Source organism: Acomys minous, assembly GCF_964271855.1.
Source record: "Acomys minous genome assembly, chromosome: 3".
NCBI lineage: Eukaryota > Metazoa > Chordata > Mammalia > Rodentia > Muridae > Acomys > Acomys minous.
The window spans coordinates 88,975,577-88,996,812 of record NC_140485.1 but is presented as its reverse complement, the minus strand read 5'-3'; positions in this window follow the sequence as shown (position 1 = coordinate 88,996,812).

The window sequence follows — 21,236 nt, the reverse complement described above, 5'->3', positions numbered from 1 at the left end:
GTACCTGGATCCTATGTTGCCTTGACCTCCCTCTATTAGTGACTTTTGGCTTGAAAATACATCAGTCCTCAGAGCTTAATGAGCTGTTATAGGAACTTAGAAGATAATGATGAGAAAAATGCAGACACTTGAACCCTTCTTTTAGAAGATTCAAAGGAAAATTTAAAAGTACTTCAGATTTTATCCCACTGTTTGTGTGCTTTGCATTAAACACCTTAGTTTCTGGTCAAATGAGGTAAAAAAAAAAAAAAAACTAGACTGTATTAACAAAAACCTGTACCACTGTAGTGAATTTTTTTTTCTGTACTGGAGCAAATAATTATGTCTAGCAGACACTTAAAAATGGTCTGTGATTCCAAAATCCAAACTTTTTTGTCAGGAATATATCTTTTGCATGAAAACAGAAGCTGAGCTAAAGAGGGCCAATATTACATCTTAGACTGGTATACATATTTTATAATATCTTAAAAGTGTCCCACATGGCATTTGTTTTGAAGGCATGAAAATGTCATTAAGAACAGCCAGGGCTTAGCAACAGGTAGCAAGTTTAGATTCCATGCAGAGAGATCAGGAGGCATGGTTGAGTGTGAAACATCTCTTGCTGTGTAGACACCAGATTTAAAAGGTTGTTGAGTTTAGGTGAGGCTTGGCACTGGGAAAGACCAGAAAAAGCCATTTGTGGAAAGGTAGCCTATGTTGCAATAAAATCTCTGTATTGAAGATACCATGGTAGAAACTGAAGTGACATCATGTGACAGAGTTTGAGTTCTTAAAAGGATACCGGATACCTTCATCAGTAAGGGTGCATCCATCACTGTGTAAGAAAAGTAGCTAAGAAAGCTGGTTGAACCATCTCAGGAAGCAACATTCCCCTGTGACTCTGCTTAGTCCCCTAATATTGGTTTGGGGCAGTGTTTTTTTTTTTTCCTTTTTTTAAAGCTGAATAATAAAGTCCTTCATTTTACATCTCAATTGCTATCCCATACCATTCCTCCCTCCCTCCCACTTTGACCCCATTCCCCTTCCTTATGACTGTGACTGAGGGGGACCTCCTCCCCTAGAATATGATGCTAGGGTATCAAGTCTCTTCTTGGTAGTTTGCTATCTTTCCTCTGTGTGCCATTGGGCCTCCCAATCAATAAGACATGGCCAAATATGGGGCACCAGAGTTCATGGGAAAGTCAGTCTCCACTCTCCACTTGACTGTAGAGACTCTCCTGTCCCTTGGCTAGATCTGGGTGGGGGTTTGATGGTGACTGCATATATTGTCCTTGGTTGGTGCCTTAGATCGACCAAAACCCCTGGACCCACATCTGCACATCATAGTTTTCTTCTTGTAGGTTTCTAGGGCACCCTGGATCCTTCTATTTCCCTATCTCCTATATTTCTCTCACCTAGAGCCCCATAGGATGTCCTTACCTCTATCCCACTTTCCTGGTAAGTGAAGACTTTCATAGAACATGCCCCTTGGGCTACTGTACAGTTATAAGTGAGTATAAACCATGTGAGTCTTTCTGCTTCTGGATTAACTCACTCATTATGATCATTTCTAGTTCAATCCATTTGTCCACCAATTTTGGAAATTCCTTAATTTTAATATCTGAGTAGTATAGGGGCAGTGATTTTAAAATAGTAGCAAAATCAAATGTAGACTCTCAGGGCAGCCACTCCAGAATGGAGCAAAATGTCTTTAACTTGGCTTGATGTTACTTTGATGGGCTTATGCTACTGGTTTCACAGAATGACAACTCTAATGAGAAAAGTGAAATGAAAATAAAGAATTAATATACAATACTCTAGCTTTTGGAATTTGTCTTTAGTCATAATGAATGTTGCACTTTCTATTTCTATTATCTACTACTAAGTATATTAACATTCCAACAATAGAGTAATAGTGGAATTTTAGAATTGAGATCAACTCAGTTCAAAGGTTTAAATGTTTATCAATCTGTTGTTTATTTCATATTTTCTTGCATGTCTTAAACTGATAACTGAGAAAGTGAAAAATATTTTGATAAATTATTAATCAATTAAAACATCATAATTAAAGTAGCATAAATGACTCCCAAGAAAAACTTTATGTAGTGGATACCTGAATTGAATTTAAATAAATATAAAGAAAAAGCACTCATTTGTTGAATTGATTTCAACTACAGAAAACAAATTAACATGAACAGGGATGTTTCATAAAGCTACAGTTCACCAGCTGAAATATAAGATAAAAAATTGACAAAGATAATTTTAACTTAGTAAAGGACTGCAAGCTGTGCATTTTATAAGAGAAACTGAGTTTTAACATGAGAGACAGTAAAGTAAAGTAACATCAGGATGTCTCCTTTCCATATTAGATGAGCCTACAAATTGGCAATCCAAGAACACTGATGATAGTTTAGCTACTTAGTAGTCAGGGAAAATTTGGCATTGGCTACAGACTTGTAACCCTGACTCAGCAAACATAATCCTTGAGGGGATTTTACCCATTGATCCTAAAAGCAGTTGTGACAACCATTTATTTGCACTGTGTTTGCTCTGTAGATGTCATCAACATTGAAATAACATTCCTCACTAACAAACAATGATTGCACCAATGACAATGTCAGACACCCTTTGGTCATTAAATCTGTGATTTAATCTACCATTACCCTAGAATTGGTAGCCTTACTATTACTATTTGACATTGCTTACCACTGAGAGGCAGGCACATACTTCAATATATCTATATCTTAAGTGTAAAGACAGATAATCTGCTAAGAAACATGTCTGGGGATGGAGAGATGGCTTAGTCATTTAAGGCTAGGCTCACAACCCAAAATGTAAGAAACACATCTGGACTGCTAAAGAAAATATGTCCAGATAGTTGGCAGTGTAATGTTAATGTTCAAATGTCACAGTATTGGAAACATCAAAGCTGATGAAAATTTCGCACTCTATTATGACTTTATATTAAAATTATGACTACATAAGACCAGACAATATTTGTCTTGCATTCAAATTCAAGAGGCCAAATACTGATAATTTTGGGAACTTGTTTCTGTGAGGCACTGAAATGGCTCACAAAATAATTAGATTTTACTTTAACTCCTATGGTTGGGTAAACATCTTGTTTTCAGTTAGGACTTTTTGATGCTTTAAATGTATGAGATTCTACGCAGTGGCCACAAGTTGTGGCTTACCATTTGCATATAGGCTCTTCTATTATTGCCTATGGGTACCTTGACAAACAAAAAAGGCAGAATAGTTGATAGAAAATGAACAATAAACACTTTGAAATTAATATTTATACCTTTGCTCTAATAGATTAATTGAGGTGCTAGGAAATAATCAAACTGAGGGCTCAACTCATTAAAATATTTATGAAGATAGTAAAACAAAAAGTTGATGAAGCAAAGAGTTGATTCTTCAAGAAAAAACAAGACAGACAAGCCATTATCAATGCTAAGTAAGAGACTGAGATAGAATATCCAAATTAACAAAATAAAAAAGCCAAAAGTAGACAGCAACAGACACCAAGGACATTCAAAGAATCATCAGGCCACATTTGAAAAACCTGTATTCAAAAGTTAGCATAGCTAAATCATGATTAGATAAGTATCTTAAGTAGACCTGTAACTACTAAGTACATGTAAGAAGACACTAAAATCTCCTCACCAAAAACAAAAACAAAACAAAACAAAACAAAAACCCAAGCCAGAACTTTTAGTGCAGAATTTACCAGACTTTCAAATAAGAGTCAATGCCAATACTCCTCAAATTATGAAAAACAAAAACAAAACAAAACTTAACAAACCAAAATACAGAAGGAATATTACCAAATTCAACTTATGAGGTCATTTTTGCCATGGTATGCAAATTACACAAATATTCAACAACAAAATAAAATTACAGGTGAATTTATTTTATGAGAATAGATGCAAAAATACTAAACAAAATACTAACAAACTGAATCTAAGAACAGATTTAAAAGATCATCCACCATGATTAAGTGGGTTTCCTCCTAGAGATATATAGATGGTACAACATACAAAAATGAGTCAATGTATCCAACATATCTGCAAACAAAATGAAAAAAGAAGCATACACACAAATCACCATATGAGATGCTAAAAAATTCTATGCTAATATCAATACCCCTTTATGTAAAGGTCTTGAAGACAAGTGACAAATGTGGACATAATGACAATTTAAAGCAAGTCTATAGCCAATATCAAGTTAAATAGATCCAAATTTAAACAAATTTGACTAAAATCAGTAATAAGACAAAACTGTCCATTCCTCTATATTTATTAAATCTAATACTTCAATTTCAGCTAGAGCAAATTCAAGACAGCTGAGTAAGATCAAAGGTCTACAATTGGAAATGAAAAAGTCAAAGTATCATATTTTGAGATATAATGATAGTGCACATAAATGATCCAAATAATTCTACATGATTTTCAACTAAATCATGGAAGAAAACTTCCCTAACCAAAAAAAGAGAAATGTCAATAAGTATAGAAGAAGCCTTCAGAACTCCAAATAAATTGGTGCAGAAAAGAAAATCTTCCCACCATATAATAATCAAAACACTAAATGTACTGAACAAATAAAAAAATCTTAAAAGCTGCAACAGAAAATGACGAAGTCACATATAAAGGCAAACCTATCAGAACTGTACCTGACTTTGTAACATAGACTATTGAAAGCCAGAAGGGCCTGGGTAGATGTCATGCAGACATTGAGACCACAGATGCCAATCTAAACTATTATACCCAGCAAAACTTTCATTTACCATAGATGGAGAAAACAAGATATTACATAGTAAAACCAAGTTCAAACAGTACCTAACCACAAATCCAGTTTTACAGAAGATACTAGCAAGAAAATTCCACCCCAAGGAGGGAAACTTTGCACAGGAACACAAAGAAAATAAACAACCCCACATCCATAAAAACAGAACTCTCTCTCTCTCTCTCTCTCTCTCTCTCTCTCTCTCTCTCTCTCTCTCTCTCACACACACACACACACACACACACACACAAATAATAAGACTCAATATCTACTGGTCATTAATATCTCTCAACATCAATAACCTCAACTCCCCAATGAAGAGACATAGGCTATCAGTATGGATGTGAAAACGGAACTCATATATCTGCTGCATACTAGAAACACACCTTAACAAAAAATTATAAGCATTAACTTAGAGTAAAGGGCTGGAGAAAAACTTAAATCAATTCCACTGAAATCAGGGACAAGACAAGGTTGTCCATTTTCTCCATATCTCTTCAATATAGTACTCGAAGTCCTAGCTAGAGCAATAAGACAACTAAAAGAGATAAAAAAAAGATACAAATTGGAAAGGAGGCAGTCAAACTATAACTATTCATGGATGACAGTACAGTATATGTAAGTAACCCTAAAAATTCTACAAAGCAACTCCTACAGCTGGTAAACACCTTCAGCAAAGTGTCTGGATATTAATTTAACTTAAACTAACAAAAGCCCTGCTGTATACAAATGGCAAACACACTGAGAGATAAATTAGGGAAACTGCATCCTTCAAAATAGTCACAAATAATATAAAGTATCTTGGTACAACTCTAACCAAGCAAGTGAAAGACTTATATGAAAAAAACTTCAAGTCTCTAAAGAAAGAAATTGAAGAAGATATCAGAAGATGGAAAAATCTCTCATGTTCATGGATCGAGAGAATCAACACATTAAAAATGGCAATCTTACCAAAGACCACTTACAGATACAATGCAATTCCCATCAAAATTTCAAGACAATTTCAAGATCAATTCTAAACTTCATATGGAAATCACACAAACAAAAAACAGAATACCTAAAACAATCCTGTGCAATAAAAGATCTTCTGGAGGTATCTCCATCCCAAATCTCAAGCTGTACTAAAAAGCAAAGCTTTAAAAACAGCATGTAACTGGCATGAAAGTAGGTTTGTTGATCAGTGGAACTGAATAGAAGACCCATAAATTAACCCAAACATCTATGGGCACTGGATTTTTTACAAAGAATCCAAATACAATAGAAAAAAGATAGCAACTTCAACAATGGTGCTGGTCTAAGTGAATGTCTACATGTAGAAATATGCAAATAGACTCATATTTATCACCATGCAGAAAACTAAAGTCCAATGGATTAAAGACTTCAACTTAAAACTAGATATCTTAAATCTGTTAGAAGAAAAAGTGGAGAAAAGCCTTGGACTCATTGCCATAGGAGACAACTTCCTGAGCAGAACACCAAGAGCTCAGGATTTAAGATTAACAATTAATAAATGGGGCCTCATGAAACTGAAAAGCTTCTGTAAGGAAAAGGAAATAGTCAAGAGAATAAAACAACAGCCTACGGACTGGGAGAAGATATTTACCAATCTTACATACAACAAAGGGTTAAACTCCAAAATATTTAAAGAAGTCAAGAAATTATACACCACTAAGCCAAATATCTAAATTAAAAATTGAGGTACAGTGTTAAACAGAGAAATATCAAGAGAGGAATTTTGAATGGCTGAGAAACACTTTAAAAATGCTCAGCATCCATAGTCATTGAGTAATGAGAATTATAACAATGCTGAGATTCCATCTTACCCCCTCAGAATGGCTAAGATGAAAAACTTCAAGTGACAGTATATGTGCTTGTGGGAGTGCAAACTTGTACTTTGAAAATCAATCTGATTCTATCTCAATAAATTGGTAATAATTCTACCTACAAACTGAGACATATCTCTTCTGGGCATACACCTTAAAGATGCTCCACCATATGAAAAGGACGTTTGCTCAAATATGTTCACAGCATCCTTATTCATAATAGCCAGAATAAGGAAACAACCTAAAGTTCCTTAACCAAAGAATGGATAAAGAAACTATGGTTCATTTAAACATTGGAATACTATTCAGTTTTCAAAAATCAAGGAAATCTTGAAATGTGCAGGCAAATGGATGAAAATAGAGACAATCATCCTGAATGAGGTGACCCAGAAGAAGAAATACATACATGGTATATACTCACTCATAAGCAGATATTAGACACTTAATACAAGATAACTACATTACAATGTAAAGACTGATGTGTCAACCATTGACCATGTATCATGTCTACCTAGACCCTTTGCTCAGATATAGTATATAGACTGCTCAGTCTCCTTGTGGGTCCCATAATATGAGGAGTAGTGACTACTGACATAGACTCTGCCCTCCAACATTAATAATGTCTCCCCTAGCAGAGTGACCTTGCCAGGCCACAGAGGAAGAGAACACAGGTAGTACAAAATGAGGCTTGATAGGCAGAGGTCAGATGTTAAGGGAGGAGAGCTCCCATTTCTATGGACTAGGGGTGGTAGGGAGAGGGAATAGGAAAGAGGGTGGGATTGGGGGGAGTTAAGGGAAGGGAATAAAATCAGCATGTAAAGACTTCAAACTGCAGAACAAGCAGGTAACTTATATTGCTAAACCCATTGCATGGGAATAGCTCTGAGACTGGCGGTGATATGCATATCTATGTTTAGACAGAGTTACTTGTTGGCCACAGAATTCCTGTGACTTATTATTACTAGATGCCATTCTTCATATGTCATGAATGAAAATTTTCAGATGTCTTTCTTCTTCTCATGCAAAGATCAAAAAACTACCCTTGTTCTGTGCATCCTGAACACCTCAAACATTTGCAATTTTAGGACTGTATAATGCTTATGGAAACATGTTTTCAGGACAAAAAACTGAACACTGGCACTGGATCATACTTGACAGGATTCATTCTTCTCAGCATGCTGGACACTGACATCCTGCAACCTTCATGTTCTAGCCCCATGTGCTTCAGTTGATGTTACTCATCAGAAGAGGACAGCTCCCAGGACATCTCTGAGGAAATTTGCTGACCCTAATTCCTCCAGCATTTTAGACTGTCCCACACAGGACTCTTATTAAGTCCATAATGTCTCAATATTAAAAACTGTTCCACAAATGCTGTCCAATGCTTATTTATCCATTTTCCCCAAATTATTTGGGCCCTTAAAATTATTATTTGCCCCAAATAAACTGGAAGAAAACTTAAGAGAATGACACCCCGTTTTCTGTAAGGGGGGCTGGTTAGGTTTTTTATTGCTCTCTTAGGCTACAGATGCTTATTTTCATTGGTAGTTGGGTGTCAATTATTATTGGTCTTATTCAGAGAGAAAATGAGGTTGAACTCACGGATATCTTCCTTTTCCTTTATTTTTCTTTTGTACATATGGAGATAGGGGTTGAAAAGAAAGAAAGGGGGATATAAAAATATATAGGGATGATAGGCTGAAAAGTAGATTATTGAATCTATTCCTCAATTTAAGGCCTTAATTGTAACTCACAAATAACATTAGCTTTAACTCATTGGTTTGAAATTTCATATACTGATGCAAATTAAGTTTAATTTTGATACATTGGTTTAGAATTCAAATTTAAAATTATTCCTCACATACTATATATATATATATATATATATATATATATATATATATATATATATATATATATATTAATATGATGTATTATTCCCATACAACTCAATTATAATATAAGATCTACTTCCAATACTTTGAAAGTTGTATTGCAGGCTGTTTAGTATAATTAAGTAATACAATCTAATTGTTAGTTGATCAAATCATGGTTATTTCAATTATTACTAGTCTATTTTTATCACAAGAATATACATTCTAGGTTTAACAGATAGATACAATCCTATAGATGTATAAGGTAAAATAATTAGATAAGGGCTTCAAGAGCCTCTGAGCCATACATAATATGGCATTTAAAGATGGTTTTATTATTTTAAAGATTCTTTGACAACAAGACAGGTTACCTCCTGACAACACTCAGCGTACCGCAAAGAAGATGATAAGCATCAAATAACCTTATGGAGATGGCTTCAAACACGGCAAACAAGCCACTAGGAAAAATGTCCTTGTTTCTGCCACAGACAGAATTCTGCCTAAAAATGAGCAACATTGAATTCAGGCAGAGTCAATATCCAAACTCTTCCAAGACACGGTAAGGAAGTCCTCAATAATTCCTGCCCCACAAGTATATGGGACCAGAAGGCTAAAGATAATGATCCACCAACAAAATGTCTCTCCCTCTTTCTTTCTTTCTTTCTTTCTTTCTTTTTCTTTTTCTTTTTTCATTTTAGAAGCTGCAAACCTGCATTCTGGTTTATTCAGGTAATTAAATTTTATTACTTTCCAAGTATCTGATGCAGTTGAAGACAATATAGTTTTGTCTTATAATTAAGCTTAGTTGTTTACGGGTTAATATGTTTTTAGGTTTAGCTTGAAGTTTTAAATTGATAGAGATGCGATATGATAGATAATGATACTCATTCAGAATTTTAGACTCACCAAGATAGGAAAGATGTTTTCTTCAAGGTTGCCAAATACAAATAGCCAAAATACTATGAATACAACATTTATATAATCCCTGATTGTTTTATGATTCTTCATGCTGTATGTAGTTTATTTTATTTATATGTAATAATATAAATGTATATGTAAAATTGTATAATAAAAAAACTAAAATCAAAACCAAAAAACATAAAATAGAATTAAAAATTCTACCAGGAAACTTCTAGAGCTGAGAAACACTTTCAGCAAGGTGATTGAATAAAAGATTAACCCATAAACAAGCAGTTGCCCTTCTATATACAAGTGGCAAATGAACTGAAAAAGAAATCAGGGAAACAATAACTTTCACAAGATTCACAAACAATATAAAGTGTCTTGGGATAACATTAAAAAAGTAACAGAAAGACTTCTTTGACAAAGATATCAAGTCTTTGAAGAAAAAAAATGAAGAAGATATCAAAAGATAGAGAGAATGCCCAGACACATGAATTGGTAGAATTAACATAGAAAAATGGCCATCCTATTAATAGCAATCTACAGATTCAGTGCAATCCCCATAAAATTCCAACACAAATCTTTATTAACCTTGAAAGAAACATCTTCAGTTTTATATGGAACAATAAACATCCAAGATAGCTAAAACAATCCTCAACAAAAATAGAATATCTGGATTTATCAATACCCATTATTTCAAGTTGAGTTACAGAACTCTAGTCAGAATAACTTCATAGTATTGGCATAATATAGACAAATTTATCAATATTAAGACACAGATATAAATCTACATACCTGTGGACAACTAATGTTTGTTAAATAATTCCAAAATACACAACAGGAAAGATAAAACATCTTCAACAAATGGTGGGAGACTAAATGGATATCTGTAGGTATATGAATGCAAATAAATCCATACCTACCTCCATACACAATACTCAAGCCTAAGTGATCAGTGAACTCAACATTAAACCTGAGGTACTGAACCTAATATAAGAGGAAGTAGGGAATCACTTTGAATGCATAGACACAGGAATATTTCTCTGAACAACACAGATAACATAAGCAATAAGTTTAACAATTAATATTTGAGAACTCATGAAATTGAAAAGCTCCTATAATGCAAAGAATCCTGTCAATAGAAGAAAAAATAAAAAAATAAAAATACACCTAATACATTTTTAAACCAACTTTATATCAGATATATGGTCAATATCCAAAATATATAATGAAATCAAGAAATCAAGTTCCACTTCATGTCTCATGATGGTTAATATTAATAACACAAGTGAAAACTCATGCTGGGAAGGAAAGAGAATCAGGAGAACACTCCTACATTGTTGATGTAAAAACTTGTACAACCACTACGAACATCTGTATGGCTATTTCTAAAAAAAATTGGAAATCAATCTGCTTCAAGACCAAGGGTCTCTTCCACCCTTGGCTAGACCCTCAAAAGAAATTTTATACTACTAGTATAACACTTGCTTAACTATGTTCATTGCAGCTTTATTCAGAATAGTCAGAAACAGAAAACAAGCTAGACATTATTCAAACAAAGGATAAGAAAAACATAGTACAAAAAGATTGGAGTATCACTCAGTTGTTAAAAACAATGGTACCATGTAATTTGTAGGCAAATGCATAGAACTAAAATCAAATGATACTAACAGAGGCAACCCAGACTCATAATGACAAACATCATTTGTATTCACGTGTAAGTGGATATCAACAGTTAATTACAGGATAATAAAGCTTCAACCCACAGACTCAAAGAGTCTAAGTAACAATGAAGTCTCTAGAGGTAATGCAAGATTCTTCCTGGGAAGGGAAAATAACAGTCTTTTTTCAGGTGACCTTGGGTCTGACTGGACAGGAATAAGAGGGAACAATTGGAAAGGAAATGGAAATAAGAGAGAGAGAGAGAGAGAGAGAGAGAGAGAGAGAGAGAGAGAGAGAGAGAGAAAGAGAGAGAGAGAGAGAGAGAGGCAGAACACAGCAAGGTGACTGGCATAAAAAATGCATTTAAATATTGATCTAGAAAACTTTTGTGGTGGAATGTTTCTGGAACATTTGGTAGTGACTAGTGAAAAAATATCCTAATAATGAGGAGAATGGCACTGGCCATCTTCTGTAACGTAACAAGGATTCCAGTGGGGGGATAGGGACACTGGACCACCCAAAATCATTTGACCCACACCTGTCCTGCCTGTAAGATGTGCTGGGACAATGGTGGCTTGGTTTGTAAGAGAGGACAACCAACAACAGTTCAATTTTTAAGAGCAAGCCATGAGAGGGTGCTCATGAGTAACACTGCCTGAGTGGTCAGAACCTGGAAATTGAATGGCTCAGAGATGTAGGGTAAATATCACTGAAGTGGAAATTTCTGATGTCTTTTAAAACTCACTTGCATCATAAGAACATGATTTTTGTTTTGTTCTCAAGTGTGGGATGTGGTAGTGTTTTTTCATCACTTAAGACAGCCTTGTGATCTTTGTTAGCAGAAAACAGAACCCTAAGAGGGTACTTGATGTTTTGCTAGTAGCTGTCTCATTTGGGATACATTGTTTTGCCAGCTGCAAAATATCTTTGTGTGGACTCTGAGAAGAGATACATGGAGGCTTATGGACAATGAGAGAATGCTTTTGCCTTGCATTGCTTTGTATGAGTTTACATTTATTCCATGGAGAGAAATGCTCCAGCAAACTTCTTGTGGCACTCATTTTGAGTCTTGCTGCATCCACTGACTTATTCAGATTCAGCTGAGTCTTGCTGTTACTTCTGAATCCTGCCATTACTGATGATTCATGTTGCTGTTTGGTGTTTACTATTTGATGGGACTGCTGTTATCTTGGCAACGAAAAGTGGAATCAGTTGTTTTGTGCATCACACACACCTTATACACTTGTAACTTTGGGACTGTATAATGCTTGTGAGAAATTGTATGCTTTCAGAGCAAAAGAACCAGGCATTTCAATTGGATCAGACCTGACAGGATGCATTCCTCACAGCATACTGGACATTGGCATTCTATTTGGAGAAAGGGGTTAAAAAAAAGGAGAAATATAGAAAAATATAGGGAATATAGAACACAAAAGTTGATTAGTGAATCTACTCCTCAACTTAATTCTTCAATTGTCACCTACAAGGTATTTTTAATTCACTGGAATAGAGTTTTGTATATAGATGCAAAATAAGTTTAATTCTAGATACAGTGGTATCAAATTCAAATGTAAGTTTATTCTTTACACACACACACACACACACACACACACACACACACACGTGTGTGTGTGTGTGTGTGTGTGAACTCTAATATGAGTTATTGTGCCCATATAACTCAATTATAATATTATAATACAAGGTTTACTTTTAGTGCTTTGAAAGTACTGTAGCAAGCCCTTTAGGAGAAATAAGTTATACAAATTAAATGTTAGTAGATTATATCATGGTCATGTCAATTGATAGTATACTTTTATCTCAAGAATATTCATCTTAGTTGCAGCAGATAGATATGACTCTATAAAAAGGTAAGATGTTCAAAAATCCCAGAGACATGCAGATTATGGCACTTAAAATGTTTTTAATATTTTAAAGATTCATTGACAATGAGACAGATTAACTCCTGGCAATACCCAGCCTACCTCAAAGAGGATGATGAGTCAAAGAACATCCTTATGGAGATGGCTTAATATATGACTAAAAAATGACTGGGCAAAAGGTCCTCATGTCTACCACAGACAGAATTCTGCCTAAAAATAGGGCAAGCTTGCATGCAGGCATTGTCAACATTCAAACTTTGCTAAGACAGAGTGAGTAAGTCCTCAATAGTTCCTGCCTCACAAATATATCTGTCAGGTATATTGGGCCAGAAGGCTGTAGAAGATGCTCCAATGTTATAGAGAGTTCTGGGTGACTATTCAGGTAGAACACTGTCTCTGTCTTCTTTTCATTTAGAAAACTACTAACTTGTACTGCCGGGATATTCAGATAATTAAGTTTATTCCTACTCAAGTCTCTGAGGTAGTTTTACAATGAAACTTAATTATTTAGGGGTTAAGATGTTTTTAGGTCTTGGTAGGTGTTCTAAGTTGATAATGGCAATATGTCTTGTAGGTTGATTTACATTTAGAAGGTTAGACTCACCAGGTTAGGAAAGATTTCTTCTTCAAGGCTGAAAAATACAAATAGCCAAAACACTAAAATTGTAATATTTATATATAATACCTGATTGCTTCATGATTCTTTTTGGTATAGGTAATTTATTGCATATATGTATAATAATACAAATGTATATGTAAAAAATAAAATAAAATAAACCAAAACAAAACAATGTCCACCACCCCTTTTTCATATTAATTTTCTTTCTCCCTACCTCTGGTTGGAAGGGCAGTAGAAGCATCTAACTAAAGTAAGTTTTTGAAAAATCTAAGCCTACAATGAAAACTTCCTCCACCAAAAGTAAATGAAATGACTTATATAGCTATTCTGCTATAATTATACATCAGTGCCTACTCCAATGATCTCAGAGAGGCTTCCTTTGGAAACTGATAGGAAGAGATTCAAAGAAGTGGAGAGAAGATGCAGGCAAGGTATGAGATATTATATGGCTAAATTTTAACACAGGATTGGACCTACACACTGAGCATTGGGAGTAGCCAGTAGAAAATGGATAAGACAATGAAGCAGAGAAATTCTACTATTTACAGATATGAATACTAAAACTGAGGCTTTGATTTAGGCCAGTGGTGTCTGAGATAGATTCCTAACTGACAGAATTCTGCGGTATGAATTTTTGCTACTTGAATGTATTAGTGAGTTGTAGGTTTATTACAGTATTAATAGAGAAGTTGTTACCTACTGAAATACACAGATAAAGGAATTTCTAGTTTAAACTGTTAACTGATATATCAATGTGTAAAAGATTGGAAAGTTTGAAATTACAAAACTTAACTTAACCAACATACATAGTAAGTCTGGTTGCACACTGGCAATTATATTAATGTGTGGTTAAATAAACTGGGTAATTTTTATAAGGTACCTTAATCATTAGGTAAGAAAAATAAAACAATTCACATTAGGACTTTATGTTGTAGAAGATGTGATTGAATAATCAAAAGGACCAAGATGACAAAAGTAAATAAATAAATAAGCTAAGGAGCTGAAATCAGTCATTTGGAAAGTAAAAATCTAATTTGTTTCTTTGTTTTAATGAAAAGTAGCTTCTTCTCTCATACAATACACCCCTAAGATTTTTCTCTCCCTCCACTCCTCCCAAAACCACCACCACCACCTCCTTTCTCCTCCAGATCGACTCCCATTCTGATTCTTCTTCAAAAAGAGCATGTCTTCAAAAGAAGAGAGCCAAGAAGGACAAAGCAGGATACAATGATACAAACCAAAGCCTGTCAAATTGAGGCTGAACAGAGCAATCCAACAACAGGGTAAGTGTCCCAATAGCAGACAAAATAGATATATACAGCCAAAGTATGATTACTTTATGACAGTAATTTTCTTTGAAAGACACAACACCCACATTTATTCATCCTAGATAGGGAGCCCAAGAAAGACCAAAGTACCAATTCCACAAAACAAAGAAACAAAGAAACAAACAAACAAAAAACAGCCTGATGAACCAATGAGTTTGATTGGGCTTACTTGTATGAATATTGTTTAGGGGTTTCTTGCAGGAGCAGAAATAACTCAAAGACAGCAGCAGCACCAAAGCCTACCTAGCATAGCTGAGAGCTCTCAAAATACAGGAACCTGGAACACAGTGCACCATTCTACAGGCAGAACAACTGACAGAAAGTGTTCTTTCTAAACAAATTATATGGTCAGTTAGTAATTCAGAAAGTTCAGATGGTTTCTCCTTCTTCCTGTAGCTGTCCTGGTTTCTGAGTCTTCTTTACAGTTAGGCTTGTCTACTTTTGAGAAAAAGGGGCCTAGAGAATCTGGTCAGTTTGAGAATTTCCTAAAGGTGCTTTGAGTTGTTTATCTTTCTGCTTAAAGAGCTTCCTTGTAATATGCAATGTTTCTATCTAGGAGGACAGGATGATGCGAATAGTAACCACTATAAACAGTTCGTAAAAATGACAAACTTATGAAAAATGGATGAAAGAGTAGGCAAATAATATTGTAATTTAACTCATGATCATTAAACTTCATGTTTTTAAAACTAACATGAAAATTTTACATCAATATATCTAAAATCAATTTGATTGATAAGTTATTAATGAATGATCTATGCCAAAATTTAAAGAGGCTATGGTGTGTTTGGGAAACAAATTTTCTCAAGTTACTTGTGTTCCTGTAAAATTTCAAGTACTATATTGAAAATATTCTGAAAGAGTGGACAGCCTGCTCTCTTGTCCTCAGGGCAGGGCCCACTCGTCCAGTCCTGTGTCATCATGGCAAGTCCATGTTCCTAGGGCTAGCTCACTAGCTCCCACATCTTCAGGGCCAGCTCTCTTGTTCTTGTGTCCTTAGGGTTAGCTTTCCTGCTTCCATGTCCTCAGGTACAGCTCTCCTGTAATTATTCAATTCATCAGATTGTTGCTGGCCATCAATGGCTGAATGGCCTCCTACTCCTGTGGGTACTAGATCTTATGGGCCATCAAGCACGTAGCAAGTGGATGTCCCTGAAAGCCTTCATTGTCCACTACCAAGAAATTATTGATGTTGGCCAAGCTCAGCTTCTTGTCCTGGGGAACTTGTGGCTCTGTTGATCCTTGCCTCCTGAATCTCTGGTTCCATCCATCTACAATGGGGCCCCACCTGGCTGCTGCCCCTACTATCCACCTCTGCATGATCCAGCTCTTGGCACTGAGCATGGCCCTGGACTGTGAGAGGAGGTCTATGAGGCCTAGGGTGTGGGCGATGCAGTCCTCATTTGTCCTCGAATGAATAGCTCTCCCTGCTCCAAAGCCATCTCCTTGGCCCACACTGTGCTAGGCCACAACCCAAAGTTCAGTGCTGGCAGCACTGGTGGTGGAAACAGGGGTCCCTGGGAGCTCACCAATGGTCCTGCTGTGGAAGGGCATGGATGAGCCACATGACAGGATTTCCTTATTTCTGAGAAACACCAGCACTGTGTTTTGGAGCTCTCAGTATGGTCCTTTGGTGGCTGTGCAGGCATTGCTGTTATGTGGATCTGACAAAGTGTGTGATCTACAGCACCTTGGATGATCTCAACTTGGGTATTTCTAATACATTGAGCTAACTGCTTCCTTCCAACCGGGACAATCTCGAGTGTGACCATTTCTATGTAGCTCTGAAACATACTCATCCTCCTCAGAATGCATTGAGGACCTCATCTTTCAAACCCGTGGACACTTGCCCACCATACGCACTCACCAGATTTTTGGATTGTCACTTCATTGAATATATTTTTATCAATATTGATAAGAGAAGTTAGTCTAAAATCTCTTTGCAATTTGTGTCTTTGTGTGGTTTAGATATCAAAGTGGCTGTTGCCTCACAGAATTATTTTAGTAATGTTCCTTCTGTTTCTTTCTTTTTTTCTTACCTTCTATCTTTCTTTTTTTTTTAAATAGTTTGACAAGGATTGGTATTCTCTCTTTTTAAGATCTGGTAGAACTCAGCTCTGAATACATCTTGCCCTGGGCTTACTTTTTCTTTGATTCACAGACATTTGAAGACTACTTTAATTCCCTTAAGAGATATAGGACTGCTTTATTTGCTAACTTGATCTCTACTCAATTTCAATAACTGGTAGTTATCAATTAAATTGTTGATGTTTTTAAATTTCAAATTTTGTACCTTATATCTTTTTGAAATAAGTCGAAATTATTCTTTGGATTACTTGAGTTTCATCCATATGCCCCCCTTATCATTTTTGATTTTGTTGATTTGACTCTCTCTCTCTCTCTCTCTCTCTCTCTCTCTCTCTCTCTCTCTCTCTCTTCCTTTTGCTGAGTTTGTCTAAAGGTTTGTCAATCTTGTTGATCCTTTGAATTGCTTCTTTTATTTCTAACTTATTAATTTCAGTCATGAGTTTGATGTTTTATTGTCATATACAGCTCTTTGGTATGCTTGGTTCTTTTCATTCTAGAGCATTAGTGTGTACTGTTAAGTTGATAGAATAGATTTTTACTAGTTCTTTATGAAGGCACTAAGGGCCTTCTCTTAGTTCTGCTTTCATTGTGTCCCAAAATTTTGAGTATGTTGTGCCTTCTTTTTCATTTATATTTTAAATTTTTTAATTTTTTAAAATTTCATCATTGATCCAGAGTACATTGAGTAGAAAGTTGTTTAGTTTCCAAGAATTTTTAGGCTTTCTATTGTTTCTGATGTTGTGGGGATTTAAAGTGTCATTTAAACTTTAATAATGTTTCCATTATGAATTTGGGGTCTTTGCATTTGGGGCATAGATGTTCAGGATTGATATGTCATTTTGGTGTATTGATAAGTATGTGTTATACTTTCCTGTCTCTTTAGCTTAGTTTTGGTTGAAAGCCTATTGTACCAGATATATATTGGGCACTCCAGCTTGCTTTTGGGTCTATTTGCTAGGAATTTCTTTTCAGCACTTTACTTAGAGGTAATATCTATTTTTGTTTTTGAGGTGTATTTTTTGTGTGCAGAAGAATGAAGGGGCCAGTTTTAGCATACATTCTGTTAGTCTGTGTCTTTTTACTGGGAAGTTATGGCCATTGCTACTGAGAGATATTAATGACCAGTAATTATTCATTCTTGTTATATTGGTGTTGTTGGTGTTAGAGTGTATGTGCATGTTTCCTTTCTTTTGACTTTGCATATATGGGGTTATTTATTTCCTGTGATTTTCCTAGACATATTTATTCTCCTTGGGTTGGAGTTTTCCTTCTAGTATGCTCTTTAGGGCTAGATTTGTGCCTAGGTATGGCTTAAATTTGTTTTATTGTGTTGTTGTTTTTGATTTTGGAATATCTTGTTTTCTCTGTCTATAATGATTGAAATTTTTGCTGGGTACATCAGTCTGGGTTGATATCCGTGGTCTCCTTGTGTCTGCATGGCATACATTCAGGTCCTTCTGACTTTCATAGTCGCTATTGATAATTCACGTATAGTTATGACAGATTTGCCTTTATATGTTATTTGGCCTTTTTATCTTGCAGTTCTTAATAGTCTGTCTTTGTTCTGTCCATTTAGTGTTTTGTTTATCCTGTGGCAGGAGGATTTTCTTTTCTGTTCCAATCTAATTGGAGTTCTGTATGCTTCCTGTATGTTACAGTCATCTCTTCCTTTAGGTTGGGGAAGTTTTTATCTATGATTTTGTTGAAAATAATTTCTGGGCCTTGGAGCTTTATGTCTTCTTTTTGTTCTATTCCTAATATTCTTAGGTTTATTCTTTTTATAGTGTCCCAGATTGCTCGGATGGTTTGTGTCAGGAAATGTTTAGTGTTAACATATTTTTGACCTATGTATGGATAACTACAACTATGTTTTCTACACTTCAGATTCTCTCTTCTATCTCCTCTATTATGTTGGTTTTGCTTGTATCTGCAGTTCTTATTATCTTCTCTAGTTTTTCCAATACCAGGATTGCCTCAGATTGTATTTTCTTTGTTGATTCTATTTCCCTTTTTAGATATTGAATAGCTTTATTGACTTATTTCATTGCTTTCCCTTGTTTGATTATATTTTCTTCTAATTCTCTAAAGGATTTATTGAATTTCTTCATCTGTTTGAATGTATTTTACTCATTCAACACTTCTATAATTTTTGTTACTTCAGATTTACATTTAATTTTATTCTTTGAGCTTGTTAGTATCTTCAGGGCTTGCTCTTGGAGGACCCCTATTTTCTGGTGGTATCATGTGGCTCTGAGTTTTGTTGCTCGTGTTCTTTTGCTGGGATATAGCCATCTGGTAGTCTCTTATATTAGCAAGCCCATAAGTCCCTCCCATGGACTTGCTGGATTTTTAGCACTTGATCAGGCATGCTGGGAGCAAGTAAAGAGAGCTCCAGGCTGAAGGCTGCTTGCTAGGTCTCCCCAAAGGCCTCCTCAGAATGGTGGACAATATTTGTTAGAACCTGCACCCAGCTTAGCTCTTCTAGGTTTGCCATCTGTGTTCCAGTTGGGCCAACCAGGTTAGAAGTAGGCTTAGAGAGCTTCAAGCAGAAAGCTGCTCAGGTACCACACTGGTACCCTTGGGATGGCAGACAAAGTGGATTTTGGTCCTCCCTCAACTCACCTCTGTTTGTTTGTTGTCTGTGTCTCATATGTCCCAGGCTAGTGAGAAGCAGGCAGAGAAACATGCAAGCCACAAACTGTTCCTGTACCTGACAGGTAGGGGTGATGGAGAGTGGGTAGGTGAAGACTCTGTCCAGCTCAGCCCTTAATATACTTTTTTTAAACTTCAAACTGTTTCTAAGATTTTCTTCATCAGAGTCACATGTAAAGCATCTTTACCTAACCTTGCTAAACAATCTCTTTTCCCAATTTTTTTCTAAAGGTTGTGACCATTGCTAGTAATCTACTCCTGTATGTTCTTTTCAAGGATACTGATTGAATTATTAATGGCCGTCATAAGTGTGCTAACCAGTTAGTAGCATTCCATGAGATCTAGAATCATTTGCTGCTCTACTAGCATGGACTCTGGCAATTTTATTAATAAGAGCCCTAAAAAGACATCTTAGTTTCCTCTGTATCTACTTGTTGGGTGATGGTCTGATGTATTTTGATGCGAATTAATAAAAAGCCATCCCAACTGGGTAGGTAGAAAGGAAAAAAACAGAAAACAAAATAAAAGCTGGATGCTTAACAAACTGTGGTAAAACAACACAATAAATTACATCTCATAAAATACATAAAAGAGAATGATAATATAATAAACAGCATAATACAGCTAAAATTTGTTATGTTAAAGAAGAACCAAACAATGTCTTCCATACTTACTTTTTATGGGGCTGTGGCCTATCCAGTTTGTGTTTGCTGGTGCTTCAGAAGATGGCTCCCACACTCATGCACATTCAGATGGCAGGATTGAATGGACTAAATTATTATTTTTTTTTAAGAGAAAAAGGACTTCTGGTTGGAATAGAGACATACTGGAGGGATACATGAGGAATTAGAGAGAAAAACAGGGCATAATATTGTATAGAAAGGATCATAATGCATTATACCTGAATAAAATTTTAAAGAATAGAAGAATAAATAAGAGTGCATTTAAATAAGAATGAGTGGGATATTATCTGTTTGTTATTGATTGAAAATAATTATTTACAAGTTTTCTCACAGTGTCTCAAGGAATCTGAACTGTATATTTCCAAATGATGCATTTATTTGCCTGAAAAACACTGAGGAGGGATAGAGCCAGGATTTTTCCCTTGGTGTTAAATAAATGTCTAACCTCATGAAGACTTGGAGCTGTGTGCATTGAAATCAGTTCATCTTTCTGATGATTTTGGGGAGTTTTGTTGTTTTGATTTTTTCCCATTAGGTTCAGCTGTATTTTTATAAAGTTCTATTTATTGGTTCTGATTTTCTATGATCTGTGCACACTTTCCAATTCAAAATAAAATTACTTTGGAATTCAAATCAGCAACTTATAGGGAAAATATTTTTTTAAAAACCTCATTGTCCACAATAATGTGCACTCTCTGCTTTTGGTTGCATGAGCTTCAAAGAAACCTGAAAAATAATAATGTAGAAGACATTAGATATGTAAGAATATATATTTTGTAAGATATCAGTGGCAGCACAAAATATGATGATGTGGTACAGTATGTGTGTACATACTGTAATATATTAGGCATATTTTAATCAAACCGTAAGAAAGCTAAAAAATTCCATTTGTTATTAAATGAAATTTTTATGTTACTTATTATTTTAGTTGTAAAATATAAGAATTCTTACCACCAA